Raw genomic sequence first — 10,628 nt, 5'->3', positions numbered from 1 at the left:
CTGTAGCTCCCTCCTGCCCCACGCCCACACCTGTGGCTCTTCGAACCATGAATGAAGCTGATGCTTTAATTTTGAGAAAGAAAAAAGTGGTCCCTGCCAGACGTCTAGAAGCTGGCCTGGCACCCAGAGGCCTTGGTGTTATCCTGGGGGACAGCGACGGCCTCATGGGACACTGACCTTAGACAGGGATACTCATGACCGTGATATAGGGAGTGGGAAAAAAATAGGACCAATTCCAAATCCTGTCTCGCCCAAACAGCAAGGTCCTGGTGCCACCCCCAAGATGACCAAACATCCCCCTCTCCTGGGTAAAATGAGTAACTGCCACGCCTTCCCTGCCTCTGCGTCAGAACCATATACTGGGCTGGGCAAGAATTTTTAAAATAAGACCTCAAAAGCACAGGCAACAAAAGCAGAAATAGATAAACGGGATTACGTCAAACCAAAAAGCTTTTGCACAGCAAAGGAAACAATCAACAAAGTGAAGAGACAACCTACAGAATGGGAGAAAATATTTGCAAACTATGCATCTGACAAGGGATTAATATCCAGAATGTACAAGGACCTTAAACAACTCAACAACAAAAAACCAAATAACCCAATTAAAAAATGGGCAAAGGACCTGAATAGACATTTCTCAAAAGAAGATGTACAAATGGCCCACAGGCCCATGAAAAAGTGTTCGACATCACTAATCATCAGGGAAATGCAAATCAAAACCACAACGAGATACCACCTCACTCTAGTTAGAATGGCTACTATCAACGTGACAAAAGAAAAGTGTCATTGAGGATGTGACAGGGAGTCCTTGCACACTGCTGGTGGGATTGTGAATTAGTACAGCTTCTATGGAAAATAGTATGGAGTTTCCTCAAAAAAATTAAAAATAGAGCTACCATATGATCCAGCAACCCCACTACTGGGTGAACATCTGATGGAAATGAAATCAGTATTTTGCAGAGACTGCTGTGCCCCATGTTCATCGTGTTCACACTGGCTGTTCACAACAGCTGAGATACGGAATGGAGGGGTGAAGAAAATGTAGGGTACACACAATGGAACACTATTCAGCCATAAAGAAGAATGAATTCCTGTCATTTGGGACAGCATGGGTGAATCTGGAGGTCATCATGTCAAGTGAAATAAGCCAGGCACAGAAAGACAAGTATCACATATCTCTCATGCGGAATCTAAGAAAATAAAAAAGAGTTGATACCACAGAACCAGAGAGTAGAACAGTGGTTAGCAGAGACTGGGGAGGGGAAAGGACTGGGTGGGAGAGGTGGGTCAACAGTATAGATTCACATGTAGACAGGAGGAATAGGTCCTGGTGTTGTACTTCAGGGTGGGGAGACGGCTAACAGTGAGGTATAGTATGTTGCAAATTAGCCAGAAGAGAGGCTTTTGAATGTCTTTACCACAAAGAACTGATATATGCATGAGGTGATACACAAACTAAATGCCCTGATTTGATCATTATACAACATATATATGTAACAAAACATCAATTTGTACCCCTCAAATATGTACAATTATAGTGTGTGAATTAAAAAAAACATAAAATAGAGATACTCAATCTCAGAACTGTGCCCTTCCCAACAGTACCTGACCCAGAGCTACCATGGAGGACATGGCCAGACCGTCTGGAACACACAGTGTTCACGATTTCCATCTTTGTGTTAAAGTCTCTGAGAATCCTGTAATGAGGTGTCTGCTTAGTCTGTTAAATAACCCACCATTTTCCCCAAACCCATTTCAACAAAAGAGATTCTCTTTATGGTGCATTTATAAACCCTACATACAAAATCGTGTTCTGGGAAGTACTAGTTTTATTTTTTGTGTATTGGTTATACATATTCATAGTTCAAATTCAATATTCAAAAGTCACAAAGTAGAGACAGTGAAGTGGTGCTGGATTCCAGCCCTGATACTTCTGAGCTATGGAGTAAGTCTTTTACAAAAATTGTCTCTCTCTTTCTTTTTTTTTTTAAATTTTATTTTGTCAATATACAATGTGGTTGATTATTGTGGCCCATTACCGAAACCTCCCTCCCTCCTCCAACTCTCCCCTCCCACCCAACAATGTCCTTTCTGTTTGCTTGTTGTATCAACTTCAAGGAATTGTAGCTGTTATGTCTTCTTCACCCCCCCCCGTTTTTTTTTTTTTGTGTGTGTGTGTGTGTGAATTTATTTATTTTTAGCTCCCACCAATAAGTGAGAACATGTGGTATTTCGCTTTCTGTGCCTGACTTGTTTCACTTAATATAATTCTCTCAAGGTCCATCCATGTTGTTCCAAATGGCAGTATTTCATTCGTTTTTTATAGCTGAGTAGTATTCCATTGTGTAGATGTACTACATTTTCCGTATCCACTCATCCGATGATGGACATTTGGGCTGGTTCCAACTCTTGCTATTGTAAAGAGTGCTGCGATGAACATTGGGGAACAGGTATACCTTCGACTTGATGATTTCCATTCCTCTGGGTATATTCCCAGCAGTGGGATAGCTGGGTCATATGGTAGATCTATCTGCAAATGTTTGAGGAACCTCCATACCATTTTCCACCAACAATGTATGAGAGTTCCTTTTGCTCCACAACCTCACTAGCATTTATCGTTCAGAGTCTTTTGGATTTAGCCATCCTAACTGGGGTGAGATGGTATCTCACTGTAGTTTTGATTTGCATTTCCCAGATGCTGAGTGATGTTGAGCATTTTTTCATGTGTCTGTTGGCCATTTGTATATCTTCCTTATAGAAATGCCTACTTAGCTCTTTTGCCCATTTTTTAATTGGGTTGCTTGTTTTTTTCTTGTAAAGTTGTTTGAGTTCCTTGTATATTCTGGATATGAATCCTTTGTCAGATGTATATTTTGCAAATATTTTCTCCCACTCTGTTGGTTGTCTTTTAACTCTGTTAATTGTTTCTTTTGCTGTGCAGAAGCTCTTTAGTTTGATATAATCCCATTTGATTATTTTTCCTTTGGTTGCCCGTGCTTTTGGGGTCATATTCATGAAGTCTGTGTCCAGTCCTATTTCCTGAAGTGTTTCTCCTATGTTTTCTTTAAGAAGTTTTATTGTTTCAGGGTTTATATTTAATTCTTAATCCATTTTGAGTTGACTTTAGTGTATGGTGAAAGGTATGGGTCTAGTTTCATTCTCCTGCATATTGATATCCAGTTCTGCCAGCACCATTTGCTAAAGAGGCAGTCTCTTCCCCAGTGCATAGGCTTGATGCCTTTGTCAAAGATCAGATGGCTGTAGGTGTGTGGGTTGATTTCTGGATTCTCTATTCTATTCCATTGATCAGTGTGTCTGTTTTTATGCCAGTACCATACTGTTTTGGTTATTATAGCTTTGTAGTATAGTTTAAAGTCAGGTAGTGTTATGCCTCCAGCTTTATTTTTTTTGGCTCAGCGTTGCTTTGGCTATGCGTGGTCTTTTGTTATTCCATATCAATGTCTGGATAGTTCTTTCCATTTCTGAGAAAAATGTCTTTGGAATTTTGATGGGGATTGCATTGAATTTGTATATCACTTTGGGTAGTATGGACATTTTCACTATGTTGATTCTTCCAATCCAAGAGCATGGGATATCTTTCCATCTTCTTGTATCTTCTCTAATTTCTCTCAGCAGTGGTTTGTAGTTCTCATTATAGAGATTTTTCACATCCTTGGTTAACTCAATTCCTAAGTATTTTATTTCTTTGGTGGCTATTGTAAATGGACAGGCTTTCTTGATTTCTCTTTCTGCATGTTCACTATTGGAGAACAGAAATGCTGCTGATTTTTGGGTGTTGATTTTGTATCCTGCTACTGTGCTGAAATAATTTATCAACTCCAAGAGTTTTTTTGTAGAGGCTTTAGGCTGTTCAATATATAGGATCATGTCATCTGCAAACAGGGACAGTTTGACTTCATCTTTTCCAATCTGGATGCCCTTTATGTCCTTCTCTTCTCTAATTGCTCTGGCTAGTACTTCCAACACTATGTTGAATAGGAGTGGTGAGAGTGGGCATCCTTGTCTAGTTCCTGTTCTTAAAGGAAAAGCTGAAAGCTTTTCCCCATTCAGGATGATATTGGCAGTGGGTTTATCATATATGGCTTTAATTATGTTGAGATACTTTCCATCTATACCTAACTTATAGAGGGTCTTTGTCATGAATGAGTGTTGAATTTTATCAAATGCTTTTTCAACATCTATAGAGATGATCCTATGGTCCTTGTGTTTGACTTTATTAATATGGTGTATCACATTTATTGATTTGCTTATGTTGAACCAACCTTGCATCCCTGGGATGAATCCCACTTGATCATGGTGAATAATTTTACGTATGTGTTGCTGTATTCTGTTTGCTAGTATTTTAGTGAGGATTTTTGCATCTATATTCATCAAGGATATTGGCCTGTAGTTTTCTTTTTTGGTTATATCTTTACTTGGTTTTGGTATCAGGATGATGTTTGCTTCATAGAATGAGTTTGGGAGATTTGCGTCTGTTTCTATCTTTTGGAATAGTTTGTAAAGAATCGGTGTCAATTCCTCTTTGAATGTTTGGTAAAATTCTGCTGTGAATCCATCTGGTCCTGGGCTTTTCTTTGTTGGGAGCCTTCTGATAACAACTTCAATCTCCTTTATTGTTATTGGTCTGTTCAGATTTTCTACATCTTTATGGCTCAATTTTGGGAGCTTGTGTGCGTTCAGAAATTTATCCATTTCCTCCAGATTTTCAAATTTGTTCGGTGTACAGTTATTTATAGTAGTCTCGAATGATTCCTTGTATTTCAGATGAATCAGTTGTAATATCACTTTTTTCATTTCTAATTTTTGTTATTTGAACCTTCTCTCTTCTTTTTTTTTGTTAGCCATGCTAATGGTTTGTCAATTTTATTTATCTTTTCAGAAAACCAACTTTTTGATTCATTGATCTTTTGTATTGTTTTTTGGGTTTCAATTTCATTCAGTTCTGCTCTGATCTTAATGATTTCTTTCTGTCTGCTAACTTTAGGTTTGGATTGTTTTTGTTTTTCTAGTTCTTTAAGGTGAAGTGTTAGGTTGTTCACTTGCCATCTTTCCATTCTTCTGAGGTGAGCGTTTAATGCAATGAATTTCCCCCTTAATACTGCTTTTACAGTATCCTACAGGTTTTGGTATGATGTATCATTATTTTCATTGGTTTCAATAAATTTTTTTATTTCCCGCTTGATTTCTTCTTGGACCCATATGTCATTAAGTAGAATGCTGTTTAATTTCCATGTGTTTGTATAGTTTCTAGAATTTTGTTTGTTATTGATTTCTAATTTTAATCCATTGTGGTCTGAGAAAATACATGGGATAATTCCAATTTTTTTGAATTTGTTGAGACTTGATTTGTGACCTAATATGTGATCTATCCTGGACAATGATCCATGTGCTGATGAGAAGAATGAATATTCTGAGGTTGTTGGATGGAATGTTCTGTAGATATCTGCCAAGTCCAATTGGTCTAGAGTATTGTTTAGATCTTGTGTTTCTCTGCTGATTCTTTGCCTAGATGATCTGTCCAATATTGACAGTGGGGTGTTCAGGTCTCCTGCTATTATGATATTAGTGTCTATTTCCTTCTTTAGGTCTAATAGAGTTTGTTTTATAAATCTGGCTGCTCCAACATTGGGTGCACATATATTTATGATTGTTATGTCTTCTTGATGGATCAATCCTTTTATCATTACGTAGTGTCCCTCATTGTCTCTTTTTATGGTTTTTAGTTTAAAGTCTATTTTATCAGATATAAGAATAGCTACTCCAGCTCATTTTTCTTTTCTGCTTGCATGGTAAATCTTTTTCCATCCTTTCACTCTTAGTCTATGTGAGTCTTTATGGGTGAGGTGGGTCTCTTGAAGGCAGCATATAGTTGGGTCCTCCTTTTTAATCCAGTCAGCCAGTCTGTGTCTTTTGATTGGGGAATTTAAGCCTTTTACATTAAGAGTTGTTATTGAAAAGTGTTGATTTATTCCTAGCATTGTTTGGTTGTCTTAGGTGTCTTTTGTTCCTTGCTTTCTGATTTACTGTTTGTTTTCTGTGTTTGTTGGTTCCTTGGGTTGTAGATAGTCTTTTTGTTTGTTTGTTTTCTCTTCATGAATGCCATTTTTATTATACTAGTAGGTTTTGATTTTTCTTGGGTTTTTATGGCAGTGGTAGTTATTTTTCAGGAACCAAACCCAGTACTCCCTTGAGAATTTCTTGTAAGGGTGGTTGTGTGGTGGTGAACTCCTGCAGTTTTTGTTTGTCTGAGAAATATACTATTTGCCCTTCATTTTGGAAGGATAGCCTTGCAGGGTAGAGTATTCTTGGCTGAAAATCTCTGTCTTTTAGTATTTTGAATATATCATCTCATTCCTTTCTGGCTTTTAGGGTTTGTGATGAGAAGTCTGATGTTAGCCTGATTGGGGCTCCCTTATAGGTGATTTGATGCTTCTCTCTTGCAGCTTTTAAGATTCTCCTTTGTCTTTGAGTTTTGCCAATTTGACTATAACATGTCTTGGAGAAGACCTTTTTGGGTTGAATACGTTTGGACATCGTTGAGCTTCCTGGATCTGAAGATCTGTGATTTTTCCTATACCTGGGAAGTTTTCTGCCACTATTTTGTTGAATATGTTTTTAGTGCAATCTCCTTTTTCCTCCCCTTCTGGAATACCCATGACTTGGATATTTGAGCGCTTGAGGTTGTCTGACATCTCTCTCAGATTTTCTTCAATGCCTTTGATTCTTTTTTCTTTCTTTTTTTTTGTCTGCTTGTGTTATTTCAAACAGCCCATCTTCAAGTTCAGAGGTTCTCTCTTCAACTTCCGTAAGCCTGTTGGTTAAACTCTCTGTTGTGTTTTTTATTTCGCTGAATAACTTCTTCAGTTTGGCAAGTTCTGCTACATTTTTTTTCAGGGCATTGATTTCCTTGTACATTTCCTCTTTCGGGTCCTGTATACTTTTCCTCATTTCATCATGATGTCTAGCTGAGTTTTCTTGTATCTCATTCAGTTTCCTTAGAATTATCACTCGAAATTCCTTGTCAGTCATTTCAAGGGCTTCTTGTTCTATAGGATCTAGAGCTTGAGAGTTATTATCCTTTGGTGGTGTACTTTCTTGATTTTTTGTATTTCTGGTATCTTTTTTTTGATGTTTATTCATTGTGGCAGGGGGTTTCACAGTCCACAGGTTTGACACTATTGACTGACTAAGATGTTGTTGTGGTTGCCAATTTGGCATGGCTACCTCAGTGACTGCTCAGTTGGCCACTAGTGCCTTGCGTTTGTGGTTGCCTTACGTCTTGGGCCTCACCGGGGAGCTCCCTCTCTGGTCAGCTTGGACTCTGCTGGGCTGCTGGATCACAGGGCGGTACCACAGGGTGTGTGGTCTCTGCTGAGCTTCCACCTCCCGTGATGGACTACTCCCTGTTCCGTGTGCTCTGGCCTGGGCTGCTGGGATGTGCCGAGGCACCATTAAGCATGTGGTCTCTGCAGAGCTTCCCCTTCCCCTGCAGGATGTCTCCCTGCTCTGTGCGTGCTAGGCCGGGCCTGGGATGGAGCCAGGTGGTGGCAGTGAAGCCTACCTGCTGCTGGATCGTGCGGTGGTGGCCCCCCACAGGACTCTATAGAGCTTCTATCTCCCTTGCTGGACAACTCTGTGCTCTGTTCACATTTGGCCTGGCTGCTGGATCATGCGGCAGCAGTGTGGTCCCCGTGGAGTTCCTGCCTCCCCTGCCGGACGTCTCCCTGCTCCAAGTGCACTAGGCCAGGCTGGGAATGGAGCCAGGTGCCTGCCTTGAAGCCTACCTGCTGGATCATGCAGTGGTGGCCCCACACGGTGTGTTGTTTCTGCGGAACCTCCACCTCCTCTGCAGCACATCTCACCTCTCTGTGCACACTGGGCTGGGCTGGGATTGGAGCTGGGTGGTGGTGGTAAAGCCTATCTGCCAGATCATGCGATGGTGGCCCCACAGGGCATGTGGTCTCCGTGGAGCTTCTGCGTCCCCCGCTTGACATCTCCCCATTCCATATGCACTTGATGTTATGTTTTTATAGTTTAAATCAGTTGATTTGTGAGAGAGTGATGCTAGGGACCGTCTATTCCACCATCTTGACTGGACCAAAAATTGTCTCTCTTCTCTTTTTTTTTTTTACCCTTGGGTATTTATCTTTTTCTTATTGATTTAAAACATCTTTTTATATATTGAAGATACTAACTCTTATAATCTTTGTATATATGTCACAAGTATTTGCTTCAGCTTGTTAATTCATTTTGATATTTTATGGTATTTTTATAAACAAATGTCTTACACTATTATTAAGTCAGATCTACCAGTCTTTTATGGTTTCCACTTTTCCTATCACATTAAAAAGTTCCTTTCCATTGCAGGATGGTATAAGATATTTACCTTTATTTGTTTAGTATTTTATTCCATTTTTAAAATCTTTCATCATTTATTTCATTTTATATCTTTATTCCAACTGGATCACATTTTGGTGTTTTGCATGAATTTTGCAAATGATAAGCCAGTTCTCTGAAGACCACCTATTAAATGCTCCATTTATTTCTCCATGCATTCAAAATGATGCTTTTATCACCTAAATTTTCTGCTGTGCTTGGCTTTTGCTCTTAGTCTGTACTTACTCCAGTGATCTGTCTCCTTCTGCATCAGAGCTTCTTTTATGCTTACTTTTGCTTTATACCACATTGAGATACCTGGTGCAGTACTGTAGTCTTCAAAAGTGTCTCGTCTCGTGCTCACTCATCTTCCAGAAGAACATTAGAATCAACTCCTAAATAATCCTTTTGGTAATTTGATTGGAACTGTACTGGATTTACAGATTAATTAAGGAAGAACTGACTATTTAAGATACAGTTAAGTTAGATCCAGGAGTATGGCTGTCTTTCTACTTGTTCTTTTTTGAAAAGCAAGTGTTGCAGATTTCCAGTTGTCTTTAATCTAATTGTTTGACATTTTCATTGGTATTGCGAATATTTTTCCATTGTATTATATTTTCTATTTTCATCTCCTGTTTTACTTCCTATTTTAACATAAAAGCTGATATATTCATATTAAAAGTCAAACCTTACCCGAGCACACAGATTAAACAGTGGCGTGACAGACCCTGTAGTCCTCCGTCCGGAGAGGCCCACCGTGCTCTAAGCTGCCTCTGCTGAAGGGCGTCTCAGTGGTTTCCGCTGTTCCTCCATCATGCATAATCTCAGGGGACTCCTGGCCCTGAACCAGGTCACATTCTCCTTTGTTCTGGGCACCTCAGCAGGATGGGAGCAGGTGGGATGTGCCACCCCCACCGTGCATTGTGGAAGGGACATCCCCAGAGAGCCCTGGCCTTGACAAATGCTTCTTCCTTAACTGGCTGTGTCTCAGGACCAGCCCAGCAGAGACCCACAGGGCTGATGAACAGGGGGGTGGGGGGGTCCACATGGGGGCTTGGGGCCGTGAAGGCAATGAGGATGCGGGGACGGGGGTGCCACCTGAGGCCCCTTCATCTAGAGACTCCCTGTGTGTCTCCTGCACACACAGCTGCCAAGTGCCCTGTCCCTGTCCTGTCACTCAGGGGCTGGCGCTGCTCCCCAATACTAAACCACCAGCACTTCCCGGGCTGCTCCCTTTGCCCTGACTGGGTGGAGGACTGCGAGAGCCCTTCCTGTCCTCTTGCCCTTTTAACACATATGTCTGGACCCTGCTCCTGGACAGGCCCTAGGCCAGGACTGGGACGAAGCTACAGAGTCTCAGTATTTTAGCCTGTTTGTGTTGCTATAACAGAATACCTGAGACTGGGTAATTTATAAAGAAGAGAGGTTTATTTGGCTTACGATTCTGGGACAGCTGCATCTGGCACAGGCCTCAGGCTGCTTCTACTCATGGCAGAAAGTGGCAGGCAGCCGGCGGGTACAAGCAGATCACATGGCGAGAGAGGAAGCAAGAGAGAGAGGGGAGGTGCCAGGGTCTTTTTAAGCAACGAGCTCTCGCGGGAACTAATATAGCGAGATCTCACTCATTAATCCCCCCTCCCCCAGGGAGAGCATTAATCCATTCATGAGGGATCCACCCCCATGACTCAATCAGTTTCCAACACTGCCACATTGGAGATCAAATTTCCACATGAGTTTTGGAGGGGACAACACATCCAAACTCCAACACTCAGGCAAAGTGGACCTGCGGGCAGAGCTGCAACCTGTGGCCAAGTGGGTAGGGGGCGGCTCTTTAGGGCCCCAGGCTAGGGAGGGGAACCCACCTATGATATCACAGGGAGTAATAGTAAGTAAGTCTGCTGGGCAGTGCGAGGGTCCCCTATGGGGAGAGCAGGGACTGGCCTCAGCAAAGGCCCAACTGTGGGAGGGGGCAGGGCTGTGAGGTCAGGCTGAGCTGGGGTTTGGAGGAAGGGCAGGTGCTGGACTGGACAGGCTGGGGACCAAGGACACTGTGGCTTCCATTCTGATGCCTCAGCCTGCCAGCATGGAAGGCCCCTGGAGCCTCTCTGAGCACAGGCTCCTCCTCTGTGCAGGGGTGACTTCTTACCTGGCAACAGTGTCTGTGAACTAGTATAGACCTGAGCGCTCCCTGTATGCGAGACAGGTGGGGTCCTAGGTCAGCAGTCACAGCA

Source organism: Cynocephalus volans, chromosome 1 (assembly GCF_027409185.1).
Source record: "Cynocephalus volans isolate mCynVol1 chromosome 1, mCynVol1.pri, whole genome shotgun sequence".
Taxonomy (NCBI): domain Eukaryota; kingdom Metazoa; phylum Chordata; class Mammalia; order Dermoptera; family Cynocephalidae; genus Cynocephalus; species Cynocephalus volans.
The sequence above is the reverse complement of the archived record's forward strand: the minus strand, read 5'-3'. Positions refer to the sequence as shown.